Below are 16,854 nucleotides of genomic sequence, written 5' to 3'. Positions count from 1 at the left end.
CTGTACCTCGAGGACTTCAGTTCTGTGATTTGTAGTGCAGATTGTCACATTTCTTTGTAATGCATATTTGTAAGCTGGAGAGGAGTGGAGAGAAAGACAGCTGGGGATGACAGTACTTGGTAGGCTGCAGCTGTATCTGTTACCTTGTGACTGCTGGAGTCCATAGGCTAATTAAATCATAGTGTAGTAAATGCTTCTTTGATAGTAATGTGGGCTTAAAGCATCTTTTGGTTCCTTCTGCTTATTGCTATAACTCTGAAAATGCTCTTATGGTTGTTGCTCTTATGGTCTGCTCTTATTTTAGCTAAACAAAATAGCTTTTATTTTGCCAGGTTGCTTTTAATCTAGACTAGTTCTGTAGTGTGGATGACCGTGTTGCTCCATGTACACTTGCATTGGCACAGCTGAGTGAGCAGTGCTGGAAACTGGGAGGTGACCACTGCTAGAAGCATTGAATATGCCCTGAGATAGATGCACATGGTCAGTTTCCACATCAGTGCAAGCCAACTGCATCATGACTGTGTGGTCACATCTTCATCCAGGGCCATATCTCGTCTTGCACCAGCAGAAATGCCCCAGTTTTGGCCAGAAGTTGATCACTTTCTTTGCAGGAAAAAAAGTGTTTTAAAGTGTTGTAGCTACCTGGCCTGTCTCACCTTGCAATTGCTCAAGTGTCCGAGTCAGCACAAGGAAGGAGTAGGAGTCTGCCCTGGAGCTGAAGAGGAAGGTGAGGGACGTTAAGACTGCTTTGGCCAGTTTAGATTGGCTTAAGTTGTTCTGCAGCTGCATCCTGCCCAGAAATCTTGCCATTATCTCTCCGAACCAATTCCTGCTCTGTATGTATAAAATGAAATGGACGATGCAAAAAAGGTGACTTGAACTACTTTGTGAAGTAAGTATGTACCAGCCAACATAGCAAAGACAATAAAATAAATCAAACTCTCTTGGAAAGATCCACAGTGTATTTGAATGTTTAATTACATTCCAATCTGCCAAAGTTCAGAAAGCAAATTTTGGATATGAAGATATCACAGGGAGGTCTTCCTGCTTACATTTCCCAGTAGCAAACAGGTAGAACCACAAGAGCAAGTCCCTAAGCACACTGCTTCACACATTTTTAGATTAGGCTTCCCTTGCTTTGTGTAACAATTTAAATCATCCTCTGCTTCCCTCAGATAAATATCTGGCCTGTCCCCAGATTTTAGCAATCCTACCGTGTTTTACAAATCTCATGCCCTTGTACCTTTGGCTTCAGCAATCTCTGACCCTTGTTCCGTCCAGCCCAAGCCCTTCCCATGTCCCAGCATTGCCCCAGGTGACAAGGAGGCATCTCGGCTGTCATTGAATGCTTGCCTCTTGTGCTGCTGTCCCTTCTGGCTCCCAGCAAGTGTGATGTTCTTTACAAATCGTGCTGCAGGAGGGGAGAGAATCTGAGGCAAAAGGGAGAGTGGGAGGCAAAAGAGAGGAAAAAAGAGAAAAGGATGAAAAAAAATGTATGAAAAGTTTTATGGAATTTCTCACATTTCCTCCTTTATATCAAACCCTTTTGCACCATTCTGTTTTAGGGCTGTTGCAGTAGTGTGAAAGTATTGTGTGTAGATGAGTGATCTCTCAGTAATCAGTATCAAAACCATTTAGAAATGAGGTGGGGTAATAAATGAAACTTGCATTCCACCTATAGGCTCGTCAGTACCAGTACCAACTGCAAATCCCTAACTTAGAAAATTCTGAGTGGCCTCGCATTTCTAGAATGACACCTATCTGCTTGGCCTTCGCGTCTTTAGATGCTAAGATCCCTGCTAGATCCCTGTGTGGAATGCCAACCTAAGGCTGAAGTGAGAAGGGCAGACAGAGCTGGAAGGAGTAACAGAGAAAGTAGGTGGCACGCTTCCCACTGGGGGATTGCTGAAGAAAAATATTCCCAGCCATATTTGCCACAATTCCTACTACACAAGGTTGCTACTATCTGTTTAACCTCCCCAAGCTTGCATGTTAGCTTAACAACTGTTCACTGTGTATTCCATCTGATTGTCCCAAAGCCAACGTTATACCTTTGTTGGCAGATTGCCTGATATAGCTAGTTAGCCTTTGTCTTTTATCCTCTGTTTCATATGGAGAATTTACATTGGCATGACAAACAGCTGACCATGCAAGCAGTTATTTAGATGTAGGCGTTACCTGTGGTTTCATACCCTGCATCCTCTTATGATTCAGCTTCAGGTTTTACTTCTGGTCAATGTATCTTAAAACAAATATATCTGCAAGAGAAACATGAGGAATTCTTCTCTATCTTCATGTCTGTCCAAATCCAGAAGAGGAAGACTGTAGTATACAACTGATGAGAAGACTAAATTAGAAAATGTTTCATATTTTAATAGGTATTTTCAGGTTCTGCAAAAGATGTGTATCAACGTATAGGGAATATTATCAGTTATCTTAAAGGCAGTGATACATGGGTTCTAGTGTTAGGTCACTTTACATGTAGATAGATCATTTGTCCCACCTTTCTCTTTTCAATATGTAACAGAAAGGAAGTAATGCCAACTCTGAGGTTTTCTGAAGTATTGCTTTTTTGATCACAGCATATTAATCTCCCTTAAATTGCAGACAAACCAAACAACTTCATTCAGTTTAACAGCACAACATTTAGGGAAGTTTGCAATATAATACCTTCATTTCTTTAATTCTTTGTATCATGATTGATCTCTTATTTACTCCTTATGCTGTTTCCAGATTAGGACAATTATACTGGAGATTAGCTCGAAGGGACCTTTCCGCAGATATATTTGTTTCTTTTGTTGCTGTATTTTAATACATCGTTCTTAACAGAGGTTCCAAAGTTTACTAGCAAAACACTGATTGTTTTTGTGAGTTTATGTTTTTGTGAGATAAGATTTCTGGGTAAAGGCTTTTAGATAAACACCACAGTAAAGACACATGATTGTAATAATACGTTAGACTGACTATACAATTACATAATAGAGTAAATATTATTCAATCTTAAACCAATCCAGTGCTTGGTTGTTTATATGATATGGTTTCAGCCTAAATCCAGCATTAGTCTTTTACTTAGTTTCATCCAATAGGCTATAGATATTGAAAGTAAAATTGTAGAATGCTTATGTACAAAAATGGAATTTTGTAGCATATTTAGTCAGAGGCCCAAGCCACTGGATTTTTTATAAATAAGATAAATATTCCCAGAATAATTGGGAAACTTGATTAAACAGTCCTCAAATACTTTTTCCTCTAGCACGTTTTTTTGTAACATACTCTGTAAAAATACCTGCCAGTCAGGGGATAAAGTATTTTAACAATGTTTTGTAATGCAGCTGTGGCTTTTATCAATGGCCAAAAAAGTCTCAAAACAGCAATGCAGAGCTCACATTACTGTCTATAATTTTCAATTTGTCTTATGTAACTTATGGAAATTGTATGAGTTTATGCAAAAGTGTAGCTTTTAATGCCCGAAATTAATATATATGTCTTTAATCCTATAGGTTACTTGTATCACTAGGTTGTTTCAGAAATTGAAAACACAAGCTAAGAAATTCTTCATGTAAAAATACCTTCTTATATCTTTGAAATAAGTATATTTCCGTCAGGGGTATAATTGAATTAGGGAATATATGGAATACATTTTTAAAGCAAGCACAAATCCTCATCTAATCTTCCAAAGGGGTTGTATAACAAATGGGAAAAAAAAAAAAAAAGCATTCTTGGTTTACCCAATTTTTGGGTAACTGTTGATTCCCAGCACTTGCAATTGAAATAATTGCATATCAGCTTTCCCCTTGAGAGACCCAAGATTACATTAGTGGGAAGATCTTGTAAACTTTTTAATTGCAACTCAAAACCGTGTATGGAAAGAATGAGAATCTTTGCTTCTATTTGTCAACCAGTAGGTAGCTGTCTTGTAAGACACTCTTATGCTTTATCTTTCCTAGTGTTGTAGTAGGAGTAATAATAAATATGAATTGTTATTAGTATCAGATTGCTTTTAAAGTGTTTATCCTGCAATAGTATTTTACCTGCAGTAGTATGCCTTTAGTCCACTTCTCTAAATTTTGAAATTTTGTGAGAAGCTTGTCTTTGATCATATATCAGTTCTGAGACACTCAGTTCTTGCTTGGTACTGCTTGCTCTTATTTGTAGTTAGTATTACAGTGACATGCAGGATATCAAACAAAACTTAGATTCCTTTTGAGCAGGACGAGTTATAATCCTACCCTTAAGATTTTACATTCTAAATAGAGAAGTTGGACAAATGGTAGAGGGAGAGGTGGCCTAAATTGTTGCTATAGGCCAGTAGTACATGGGTCTTTGATCATTATTAGCATGCTGCACAGTGATTTTTTTTCCAACTTCAGTGTAGCCATTTGAGCTGCAGAAGCAAACATAACAGCAAACATCATAGCAGCCTCTTCTTTTGCAGAGTGTAGAAGTGATGAGGGGGAGTAGATAGAACACTAAACATACTTTGATCTGATATATCAAGCTGACAAAAAAAAAAGCAGCAGTAATTCAAATTCCTCATTGTGAGGTCTGAAAAGAATGTTAATAGGTCTGTGCATAGATTTTGAGTGAACATAAAATTTTGTGTGAAACATTAGGCTATTAATTTGTGTATTTTGCAAAGGGAACTTTAGTTGCATACTGATGTCTGAACAAGGTTATTTTTGTCCTGTTATGTTTATATGCTACTGTAGGCTGCTTCATCATATAACATGTCAATGCACAAGTCTCCATATCTGGATACTCAGTTCACAGGTACAGAGATCTGTATCTAGCAAGACAACAGAAAGGACTGGTTATATTCCTTTGGTATACCTGGTGGGTATGGATGAATTAATTAAGAGAGTTTTTTTCTCAAAAGTGACATGCCATTCTGAGACAGCAAAAAGTGTTTGCTCCTGATGACAGTCATTCACTTTCTGCTGGATCAGAAGGCGTCCCTGAAGGAATTTTAATTGATCTGCACTTACCCAAAATAAAGCAAAAACACTGCTGTATCCTAGAGATAAAAGCAAAAAAAAAGGAGATACTGGAGTACAGAGTATATGATTTTTAAGGTTTTGTTTGAGATGAAACTTGGGACATGCAGATGCCTATGACCTCCATTTATACATGTTGAACTGGGTGGGAACCCATGGATGAAGCTGCATATTCAGACATATGGAGGGAACTGTCAGAAATCTTCAGAAGCAGAACCTTGCTTTGTGGCACCCTGTCCTGGCTACTTTGGAACTATGGACAAGGAAAAGGAAGGCTACAAAAAAATTTGCTTTACAGCAAGACTTTACTACCTCATTTGATTTTTTTTTTCTATGGAGTGGCTATTTTGGAAAAGTCAATCAAAAGAATGTAGTTAAATACAGAAAACGGTGGGAATTCACTTTGCAGTTCAAAAGGATCTAGCCTGTACATTCAGTGTCAGTTAGACTAGACTGTGTTTCTTGTGTGGTGAATATATCATTGTGAAATGGATATAAGAATCTCCAGTGAAGGTTCTCTTCCAAAAATAATTCCACTTTCCCCTTTGAAAATTCCTTGCATCAACAGCATCCTTGGGAAGAAGCTTGCAGGTCTGTTACCTGTTTCATGGAGATGTTCCTGCATATTTTTCTGAACCTGAGCTTTACTAGTCAGTTTTTGCATTCAAATAGGGAAGAGATGATCTCTGTGCAATCTCTCCATCTTCTTCAGGCTGCTGTACTTTTCTGTCATATCATCCCTTAAGTTGTCTATTTTCTCGTGTGAATAGTTGTGGTGTACAGAATTGTTCCTCGTCCGGAAACTATTCTAAGCCTTTGATCACGTATGTTTTCTTCTCTGAACCTTGTGCTCTGCTCTGTTCTGAGCACCAGAAATGAGCAGGCTTTTCAAGATGGGGCTTGATACAGAAGAAGGTGATGTGTTATGCTTTGTTCTTTATTCCTTTCCCAGTAATTTTTAACATTTGATGTGCTGTATTGGCTCTGGCAGAGCAGTGATTTATATTTTCATGGAGCTATCCGTTCTAAAGCCAAGGTCTCACTTTCTGAGTTGCAGTGCAATACAGAGCTGTTTTGCTTAACAGAAGATTCAAATCAGAATTTTTGCCAATAATGGGTAACCAAGATAGTTTCCAATGAACCTGTGTTCAGCAAATTGTGATTGCCTGCATGAACCCTGCCAAAAGTATGCCAGACTTCATGGTGTTGCAAAATAACTAATCAATAATAGGAAACTATCTTTCAATTTGTGTACTTAGACTTTTTAGAATAATATAATCCTGTTACTGCAAATCCCAGGAGTGGAGTAGGCAACTACTCTAGGAGTAGTGACTACTTTAGATGCTTGGTGTACAGAAAGATGTAAAATGTGGAATTTCTTCGAAGGTATGCAGTGCATAAGTATATAAGAATATGGCCCTGTAAAAGTAATGAAGTGTTTTTTAAAGAAGTGATTGTAATACCTTACTGTAAAACACAATACGGAGGCTTGTACTTAATGTATTCCTTTCTTTTCTTACCTGTAGATAATTTTAAGCAAAAGTCAAGGACCTTTTGTCCTTATTTGCCATAGAAGCGAAAGGCACGTCTGGAAGGAGAACCAGCTTCAGCAAAGAGGAAAAGACCGTTCCTTCCTACAACCCAGCAAGGTGACTAAGTGACTCCAAAGAAATGTAAGTGATTTATAATGGAGCTGTGGTTGTAACTGTTTCGACTGGGGAATTTTGTGCTTTGTACAAGGAACACAGTCCCATGTCACTGAAATTTATTGCTTATAGATGTAAAATATGGTTTAGAAAAAATTTGCAGAGCATCCAGAAAATGCATACTCCTCCTATATTTGTGTGATGGTAATCTATTCTACAATTCTTTTTTTTTTTTTTTTCACATATGAAAATTGTTAATGGAAATGAAGTGCTGAAAGAGTCAGAAACATGGTTTTCTACCCTTTTCTACTCATCTAGATCTGAGTTAATTTAGCTATGTGGAAACTAAGCTGCTACATCTCAGTTAGTCATCCAAAATTCTGCTAACATTCAGGAGAGAAGCAGGCATCTCCAGAGGCCAACCCATCTCATCCTAAAAGTAATGTCGAGGGAATTTAGTATGACTCCTTCAATAGCTTGTGTCTCTCCATTGACAGACCAGTTTTAGCCAAAGTATTCATTGAACACTTTAACATGGTACAGCTGCATAAGAAGCACTTCCAGATTCTTTTTCCATCCCTGTATTGCTGTTCTCCCTCATCATGTGTAGCTGTTTATGTGGCTATGTGACAAATAAATTTGGAGAATGGAGCTGGCTGAAAATAACCAATTATTTGTATGGTTTTGTTTTCAGCTGGATTTATCCCAGCCTTCTCACATATGGCTGTCCAAGGGCTGTGACTGGTACAAAGGGTAATGGGGATGGAAATTAGCAGCCAAAAGTGTGGGGGAGGGCTTGATAGATTCTTTTGGCAGCTGCTCTAGTTTCTGCAGCTAAAATTGCTTGGTGAGCTGTAATGTCAGGCCTTGTAGAAGTTGTTAGTGCTTTGTCATTTCTAAGAGTGGAAAAACTTGAGTGATCCACCTTTATTTATTATCTAATGAAGAACTTAGGTTTTGTTGTGTTTTTCACACTGTGATAATGAAGGATTTTTACATCATTTATAACTTACATTTCAGATCTCCAAAACTCTAGGAAATGGTCACGAATGTCTAGTAAGTAAATAGATGTCTTATAGTAATTTATAGTATAGGCATGATACTATATAATCTGTATATACATACATAATTCCTGAATCTTGAAAACGCTTGTCTGATTTTGTCAAGCATGATCTATGAGCTGGGTAATATTATATGATTAGCAGTTGTACTAATTTAGACACCGCTTTGCTGAACAACAAATACTGAATAACATTTTATTCTGATATAAAATACTTGATGGAAGGGTGTAAAGAAGACAGAACCAGTAACAGCATGAAGTTCAACAAAAGAAACTGCCATGTTCTGTACCTGGGACTGAGTAATGCCAGACAGTTACAAACCGGGAAATGAGTGGCTGAAGATCAGTTCAGCAGAATGGAATCGGGAGGTGCTGGTTGACAGCAGGCTTAACATGAGCCAGCAGTGTGCCCTGGCAGCCAAGAGGGCAAACCACATCTTTGGGTGCATTAAACACAGCATAGCCAGCCAGTCAAATAAGGTGATTCTCTTGGTATATTTCGTGTTGGCTCAGCCTCACCTTGAATCTTATGTGCAGTTGTGGGCTCCACAATATAACAAGGATGTTAAGGTCCTTGAAAGTGTCCAGAGGAGGGCAACAAAGCTGGTAAAAGGGGTGTAGGCCATGTCCTGTGAGGAGAGGCTGAGGACACTTGGGTTGTCTAGTCTGGAGAAAAGGATGCTGAGGCGACCTCATTGATCTCTGCAACTTCCTGAGAAGGGAAAGGGAGAGGGAGGTGCCTGTCTCTGCTCCCTGGTAATGGATGACAAGATGTGTGAGAACAGCACAAAACTGCACCAGGGGAAGTTTAGACTGGGCATTAGGAAAAATTTCTTTACCGTGAGGGTGGCCAAACACTGCAACAGCTTTCCTAGAGAGGTAGTTGATGCTCCATGCCTGTCATTTTGGACGTTTGGACAATGACCTTATTAATACGCTTTAACTTTTGGTGAGCCCTGAAGTGGTCAGACAGGTAGACTCAATGACCTCTGAAGGTCCCTTCCAACTGAACTATCCCATTCTGTTCTGTTCTGTTCTGTTCTGTTCTGTTCTGTTCTATGGGTGACAGGATGAGAGGCAATGGGAATACATAAAATACTGAAAATTCCATTTAAACATAAGAAGATGCTTTTTTGCCATGAGGGTGGTCAAATACTGGAACAAGTTTCTCAAAGGGGTCGTGGAGACTACATAAGGCTGTGGAGTCTCCATCTTTGATGATACACAAAACCAAGTGGGATATAGCAACAAGCAATCTATTCTAGCTGGCCCAGTTTGAGCAAGGATTTAAATCATTTCCTGAGGTCCCTTACATCATCAGATATTCTGTGATTCTGGGAATATTTATAAGTAAGCAAAATCATACAGGTTTTATTTTGTGATATACTAAAACTTCTTTTTTTATATTTTTCCGGTTTTGATGTATTTAGCTATTCACTTTAGGGCTTTACTGAAGTTTTTGTAAAAGATGAGAGATTGTCAAAGTTGAGAGCTTTCTGAAATGTGTTAAGTTATATTTAAAGACTTGCAAGTATAACTAAGAAAATCAGATTGAAGTCTGTGAAAGTAATTTTTAGCTGTGAATTAGCACCACAATTAGAAGGACAGTAATGTGGTGTGGATTTTAGGTGTTTAAAAAGCAAAGCTTTTTATTTGATGCATGAAATGGAAGATACATTTTAATATCATTTTGTGTTTGAAAAAAAAATAGATAAAAGTAGGGACAAAGCTTTAGAGAAGAGGTCTAGTAGTCCACAACAGAAATATATATCTTTCTGAAGTCTAATTAGAGGCAATTAGGAAAAGGAACTATTTATTTAAATTTATATTTTCTTAAATTTCAGCTTGGATTAGTTTTGCACACATTTTCCATCCACAGTTTTGCTGTAGGCTCAATATCTTTGCAAAATCTTCTGTGAGATACATCATTTCTGAGAAAGAGGAAAAAAAAAAGTTAATTCTAAAAAAAAGGTCTAGTAACTCTTGACAGATCTTGAGATCTCAACAAATTAGAGGGCTGGGCAATCACCAACTGCGTGATGTTTAACAAGAGCAAGTGTCAGATTCTGCATCTGGGACAGGGCAACCATAGATATGTATGTACAGCTTGAGGGTTGAGAGGCTGGAGAGCAGCCCCACAGAAAGGGATCTAGGGATTCTGGTTGACAGCAAGTTGAATATGGGCCAGCAGTGTGTCCTGGCAGCCAACCATACCCTGGGGTGCACCAAGCACGGCATTGCTAGCCAGTCGAGGAAAGTGACTGTCCTACTCTACTCTGAGCTGGTGCAGCTTCACCTGAAGTATTGTGTGCAGTTTTGGGCAACACAATATAAGAAGGACATAAAATTATCAGTGTCCAAATGAAGCCTACAAAGATGGCAAAAGGTCCAGAAGGCAAGACGCGTGAAGAGCAGCCGAGGTCCCTTGGTTTGTTTAGCCCAGAGAAGAAGAGACTGAGGGGAGGCCTCACGGCAGCCTGCAGCTCCCTCACGAGGGGAGCAGAGGGGCAGGCGCTGAGCTCTGCTCTCTGGGGACAGCGACAGGACCCTAGGGAACGGCATGGAGCTGGGACAGGGGAGGGTCAGGCTGGGGGTTAGGGAAAGGTTCTGCACCCAGAGGGTGGTCGGGCACTGGGACAGGCTGCCCAGGGCAGTGGTCATGGCACCGAGCCTGCAGTTCAAGTGTTTGTACAACACTCTCAGGCATAGGTTTGCATTTTTGGGGAGTCCTGTGTGGAGCCAGGAGTAGGACTTGATGATTCTTGTGGGGGCCTTTACAACTGAGGATATTCTATGAATTCTATGAACTCTTTACTTTGAGTTTGAGGAAGGGCTTGAAATTCAAGAGTGAAGCTTCAATGGTTTATAAGATGTGCCTTTTGCAATGCCTCTGAACGTCTATCATTGAAGTATTGCATTGAATTATAAGCTTTTGCAAGACGGTGCTTACTCAGAAGAGGCATATTACGTTGTCAGCATATTCTCAAAATATGCTGTGTATTCTTAAGCTTCTAGAAATGATTGAGTCTGTCCTGGAGTGGAGATCAAACACCATGTGACATTTCAAATGTACAGATCCCCTGTTATTTTCACAAAAGGGACTTGTTTTTTTGCATTTTTCTGGGACAGTGCATTTTTATTTTTATGCTTGTTAAGAATTCTTTCTGTATCTTGTGCTTATTTGATCATATACTCTTTGAGAATGATATCAAGAGTGGAATTATTTTTTCCTGATTTTAGCCGTCTAGGAAGCTTGGTGTTCTAAGTCTGAGCTGGTCACTGTTAATATCTTTAGGCAATGAAGAAAGATGGATGCTTCAAGAGGAGGATTCACCCAGCATCATTTTATGTCTGTGTTAAGATGAGAAGAATCCACCTTTGGAGATGCCTGTTTCTTGTCAATGACAATAAGGGAAGCTTAAGGTGATCAGCACAGATTTAGACATCTAACTTTTCTATAAGAAGTTAAGGCAGATCAATTCCATCTCTTGTGATTGAATATGAGAGTTAAGAGGTGGGAATGTTAACACTGATATTGATAAAAATATCCCGCTTTCAGGTGAATAAACATTTTTTTCCCCTGAAATAATGTATTTGTGGTTACAGGGTTACATACAAGATTATTAAAAGAACATTTTCCATGTTGCTTAGATTTTGTATGCAACCATTAAGAAAATGCTCTTCAAATGCCATTTTAATATTAACTATGAAATACCAATAGATTTTTCATTTTCTTCTTCTTGTATCTTGTCTCTAGGTTGGGAAATGCAAATGTTTTAACTCTGTTGTTACCTAATTTCTAGTAAGATACTAAAAGAGAGGTATCACGAGATTCTAAAATTGTCCATTTAATATTGCTTGTGATAAAAGACTGACTTAAAAATCTGGTGTTAATAGAACAGATGAAAACATTCTTTAAGATGATTTTTAAGTGGAAGTAACTAGGTGACTTTATTCAATTGGAAAAAGATTGCTCTATTATCAGCTCATATTGATAATTTGTTCTATTAAATATGATTGTGGTGAAATGCTCTTTTCCATTTGTATTGAAGTATTACGTCTTTCTTTAGTGTCTTTCAAAGTGCTGTCTATATTTGACTGATATCTCCCAACATATTATATTAATGTATGGTGAAGGTGGTAACCTTTATTGGTTTCAGTATTCATGAATCAGGGCTGTGTGTGAGAAGAACTTTCTTGCAGTGGAAGAGCTGAATGGTTTAAAAGGTGTTAGAAAGAATGTACAAAGTTCAGATTTGCTCTTTAGTTAGAATATAGGCATGCAATAAAGAAATTCTAGCATAACTTATAATTAGATGTCTTTTTGTAATTAATTACCATGTAACTGAATTATTACCTTGGACAGCTATACTTATATGAATTATTTCATACGTGTGATGATTCTGACATCACTGTTACGGAACTACAGACAACAGAAGAACATGTTTCAAAGATGATATTAGTATTATGCTTGTCCCATTGTGGGAGAAATAACACAGTTACTTGAAGTAATCAGTATTACTGTACTTTCATTGCCTCATTGGGGTGTGTAAAATTTTTCTTTCATTCTTAATTTTCTTTTGAATATTTCTTTTTGTATCTGGGTTGTTTCTTTCGTTTTGTTTCCCTTTTTTTTTTTTTTTTTTTAATGTGGTACATTTAGTAGCTCTTGCATAGTAGCAGACTGTATGTGTAATAATGTAAACCTACACACAATTCCTGATTCTGGGAATCTTCATACAGCCTAAAGGAAGGAACTTTGTTTGTTTGTTATTATTATATTTTTAAAAAATACTGGCAAATTGGCCTAAAGAAAGTTGCTCAGAGATGCAGAAGCAACCTCATATAAATTCTTTTAAAATATTTTCTTTAATTCATATGCACAAAATAGCAGTTACAAGTGCATGTATCTCAGTATCAGTAAGCCATGTGCTATAAACATGGTCAAAATATTTTCCTTAGAAATACAATAATATCAGTACTTTCTGGCCAAGATTGTTACTGGTAAATAGGCAGTACTTTACTGAAGCTGACAAGCTGTCCCTTTATATAGTTGATGCAAGTTTTATAGGCTTGATTTTTTTCCACGATTGTCTGGCTTTATTTGAGTTGGATTTGTAATATTCCTATCCTTCTGCTACCTTAAGAATGTTTAGTTTCGAATGGCATTTTATGCATTATCACAAAAATCCACCAAAAAGACCCTAGTTCTGAGAAAACAAAAAGAGCAGTTCAGCCAAGGTACCACTAAACAGAGTATGTTTGAGTAGTGAAGAACTGTGCATATTTGTATTTAACTATAAATTTTATTTCATGATTGACATTTTGTCCTGATCCCATTACAGAGTTCAGACTGAGTAGATCCTACATGCTGAGAATGTATTGGTCCAGTGGATAGAAACCTGACCAGTATCCATTAAAAAAGTCATTAACGACTGCAATGAAAGAGGGTTGTGCTTGGTGGTGCAGTCTAGTTGGAGGCCTGTAGCTAGAGGTGTCCCCCAGGGGTCAGTACTGGGTCCAGTCTTGTTCAACTTGCTCATCAACGACCTGGATGATAGACCAGAGCGCACCCTCAGCAAGTTTGCTGATGACATAAAGCTGGGAGGAGTGGCTGATACCCCAGAGAGCTGTGCTGCCATTCAGGAGGACCTCGACAGGCTGGAGGGTTGAGCTGAGAGAAACCTCATGAAGTTCAACAAAGGCAAGTGCAGGATCCTGCACCTAGGGAGGAATAACCCCAAGAACCAGTACAGGCTGGGCGCTGGCCTGCTGGAGAGCAGCTCTGCAGAGGTAGGGACCTGGGAGTTCTGGTGGACAGCAGGCTAACCATGAGCCATCAGTGTGCCCTTGTGGCCAAGAAGGCCGATGGTACCCTGGGCTGCATTTGGACGAGTGTTGCCAGCAGTTCAAGGGAGGTGATCCTTCTCTGCTCAGCCCTGGTAAAGCCACACCTGGAGTATTGTGTCCAGTTCTGGGCTCCCCCGTACAAGAGGGACATAAAGCTACTGGAGCGAGTCCAGAGGAGGGCTACGAAGATGATTAGAGGACTGGAGCATCTGTCATACGAGGACAGGCTGAGGGAACTGGGCCTGTTTAGCCTCGTGAAGAGAAGAGTGAGGGGAGTCTTCATTAATGTATCTAAATATCTGAGGGGAGGGTGTCGAGAGGATGGAGCCTGTCTCTTTTCAGTTATTCTCAGCAGGGGATGAGAGGCAACGGGCACAAACTGAAGCATGGGAGGTTCCGGCTGAATATGAGGGGGCACTTCTTTACTGTGAGGGTGACAGAGCACTGGAATGGGTTGCCCAGAAAAGTTGTGGAGTCTCCTTCTCTGGAGATATTCCAAACCTGCCTGGATGCCATCCTGAGCAATGTGCTTTAAGTGATCCTGCTCAGCAGGGGGGTTAGACTACATGATCTTCAGAGGTCCCTTCCAACCTCATCCATTCTGTGTGATTCTGTGAAAGTAACAGAGCAAACAGTACCCAGCACAGTCATCTAACTCAACACTTTTTATTTATTCATTTATTTATTTATTAAATAGAAAACAGAAAATTCTGTTTATATCTGTCTATCTGGGGGATAAATCCCATTCAGTATAGGTAATGCATAAAGTACCCATCACATTGTTGGTCTGACTCAGAATTCAAAGGCAACTTGAAATTTCAAATAGGGAAATAGGAAAGATATTTTGATTATTGCAGGCATTTTTAGAAAGTGTGAATATGTACCGATAGTTTTTATAAAACTATATATGTGCCTTGTACCATGTTTGAAGACACAAAGCAGGCAAGAAAGGAAGGAAAAGTTTTTATGAGCATGTCTTCATTTCTTCAGCCTACGTATGTTCTCTCATCTCCAGTGGTTTTTGGATGGTTGGATTCCTGAGTCACTTATTAGAGAACATCAATTCATGGGACTTTCTGCCCATTCTAACTGTCAATTTTCTTCATTTTTGACTTTGTGAGAGATGGAATCGTATTATTTTAATTCGAGATATCTTTCCTGTAATACAGGGAAGTGAAAGATAGGAGGTAAACTAAATTAGGATGCCAGCTAAACAGACACCTTTTGGTAAAATGATAATTTTACAGACTCTGTTGTTGTTCTGCATGCAGCTGCAGTTCCCTGGCATTTAGCCGTTCAGACATTGGAAATGGTATGAAACATGCATTTGTAACGGAACACAATATTCTTCATATAAGATCAGTAAATGTTTTTATAGGATTATTGCCTGTTGGTAAACAGCTGTAGTGTTATGCTTCAGAGGTAGAGGCATTTGAATGGTAATGAGGGGATTCTTGTATACAGTTAACATACCATGGTGAGATCCTTTGGGGCATAATTCATGACATATATGATAGTAACACACTGCATTGCATCTGAGGATTTCAAAGAACTTCATAGAAAACATTAATGAATTAAGGATCACCCTAACCCCCTTAGAGTACTGGTTAGACTACTTAAATCCTGAGTTGGGTTGAAGACAGAAATATATCATTTTTGCCGTATGTTGGCTACTGTGTTTTTGCTGTGCACAGATAATTCAGGAAGCTTCAGTCATATGTATTGTGGTCAATATTTTGGACAGCGAGATGTTAAAGTGTAGCGAAATGAATGGACTTGGTACAGGCAGACAGTAATGCCAGCATAAACAGCCCAATCCAAATTCTATCCAAGTCATCAGAATTTGTTTGGCTGATGACAGCGATGGTTGGCTCAGACTTCTGGGTCTCTTCAGATACTGTCATTTAAGTTAGTTCACTCTGAGCAGTAAAGGGATCGTGTCCACGCCTGGGTTTTGCTCTGTGATGCAGATGTTGTGTTTGAGTTCTTAGCATGAGAAGAATTAACTTCATATATCTAAAATGAATACTGTTGACATATGGGATTGTACAGCGTGAAGTGCTGCGCAACATTACAGAAAATAACTGTTCAAGCACAGTGCAGTTGAAAATTGGCCAATTCATAACAATTTCATAATTTCTGATACTGATCTATGTATATGTCAGAACACCGGCATATTTTTATGTGTTAAACCCATCAGTACGAGATACGCTAAACACAAACAGCTTTCCAAGGGCAAGGCAGTAGTCACACAACCACTGTAGTTGCAAAGTATAAGAGCAGAAACCATCTGTTGTGTGGTGTATTTTGATGAAAACATCCATGATAGAAACCAAAGCTAATTAAACAGTTACACTATTACTCCACAGTGCAATTTAGGGCTTTTAAAACAATTTTATTTAGAAAATTGGTTTGGAGAGAGAACTGTAAAAGATGCTTTTTTTTTTTTTTTTTCTTTTTTGTCATGTTAGTACTGCTGCCTTTTCAAGGCTACATCTAAATCATTACTGAGGACCATTCATTCACCCATTGTCCCTTCTATTGAAGGTACCAGTATTAACTTAACAGTATTCTTTAATATTTTTGCTATTCTAGGCTCATATTTTGTGGCAGTGAAATACAGAATTGCTTCTCTTCTTTATCTGTAGCAACAAATGAAAACATGCAGGTTCTCAACTGACACAATTTTGGCTAAAATCATATTTTTAAATAGAAACCAAGTACGGGTTATGCTAATAGAACCTCATTTGTAATTTAAACTGCAGCTGTTAACATTCAATAATAGAGCCATATATCAAGGAGTTTTCTGCAAAAACAGAAAAATACTAATTCTCCATCCTCAGATCTGCAAATCCAGACTGATGGGATTTCAGCCCTTCATCTTTTAGTGACAGGCAGCAGCATCAGTGGAATAAAACTAAAATGTGATCCCCTTTCTCTCCACCTCCTTCCCCTAATTTTACTCTGACAGAGAAAGAAACACAGTTTTAGCTGGTATCTTTGCTCAAGGGAAAAAGAGGTCTGCTATCAGGTCTTTTAGGGAGAAGGAGCTCCTCAGTGGAGCAGTTAAGCTGTATTTTGATTCTCAAGGTGCATCTCATACCTGTATTTTTGCAGGATATGATAAATGATTTCTGAGGCAGTTATTGAGAGCAGAATCAAGGTCATCAGCCTTTCCCCAAAAGGTCATTATCCTTCAGTTCTTGTTTTTGATGAAAATGTTGAACATGGGGGAGATGGGCTCCAGAGGTACTATCTGAAACTGCAGTCTCACATGCGGTATCTGCAGCCACCTGATAGCAAA

The 16,854-nt window shown here is 38.7% G+C and overlaps 1 protein-coding gene across 11 annotated transcripts in view; it reads left to right on the top strand.

The window, feature by feature from the left end:
• Positions 1–16,854, top strand: part of FOXP2 (forkhead box P2) — a 439,933-nt gene that overhangs the window by 59,743 nt on the left and 363,336 nt on the right. For 10 of the 11 annotated variants that reach the window (XR_013939269.1, XM_080555112.1, XM_080555108.1 and 7 more), the window contains exon 2: positions 6,521–6,667. The gene's annotated coding sequence lies outside the window, so the exon portion shown is untranslated. Of the gene's footprint in view, positions 1–6,520; positions 6,668–7,660; positions 7,697–16,854 lie in introns of all 11 variants that reach the window. The other variant, XM_080555109.1, reaches the window with a different exon arrangement.

Source organism: Anser brachyrhynchus, assembly GCF_964034855.1.
Source record: "Anser brachyrhynchus genome assembly, chromosome: 1".
NCBI classification, from domain to species: domain Eukaryota; kingdom Metazoa; phylum Chordata; class Aves; order Anseriformes; family Anatidae; genus Anser; species Anser brachyrhynchus.
This window is presented reverse-complemented; position numbering and strand designations above follow the sequence as displayed.